A 744-nucleotide genomic window follows, 5' to 3' on the forward strand; every position below is an offset into this window, starting at 1 on the left:
TTTCACAGAAATGGAATTATTCGATCCCTCATCTTTATTTCTTATGAATAATACACACACACACACACACGCAACACAGAGTTTCAGTGTTCTGATCTTAAAGAATTTAGACTCTGTCGATACTTTCTTATGAAATGCATTTCTTGTTAATGCGTTCATTTTGGAGCTAGTATATTGTCTTTGAATTTGTATAATGGAAAAGTTGTGAATTTCGGATATTTATTGGATGCACATCTGTCTATGTGTTCGCTGACATATATTTTTCTCTATTCCGGAATTCTAATTTGGGATTTGTGCGTCGTCACCCTCTGTCGTAGGCTGTTTTTTTGTGTGTGTCCAATAAATTGCCGTTTGCATCTTGAGCATATAATTAAGTAAATTAAATTCTCTCTCAAATTTTATGGTAAAATCAGAATACCGATTAGAACAAGGCCAAAATTTTACCATAAAAACTATCTTTACATGTGCACCGGAGAATTTGATTTACTTATTACATGGTCGGGATGCAAACGGCAATTTATTGGACACAGAAAAAAACAGCCTACATCAGAGGATGGCAGTACACAAATCTCAAATTAGAATTCCGGAATACAGAAAAATATATGTCAGTGAACACATAGACAGATGTGCATCCAATAAATATCCGTAATTCACAACTTTTCCATTATACAAATTCAAAGACAATATGCTAGCCAAAATGAACGCATTAACAAAATGAACGCATTTCATAAGCTCAAAACACTG

The sequence above is a fragment of the Octopus bimaculoides genome, chromosome 22 (genome assembly GCF_001194135.2).
Source record: "Octopus bimaculoides isolate UCB-OBI-ISO-001 chromosome 22, ASM119413v2, whole genome shotgun sequence".
Lineage (NCBI taxonomy): Eukaryota > Metazoa > Mollusca > Cephalopoda > Octopoda > Octopodidae > Octopus > Octopus bimaculoides.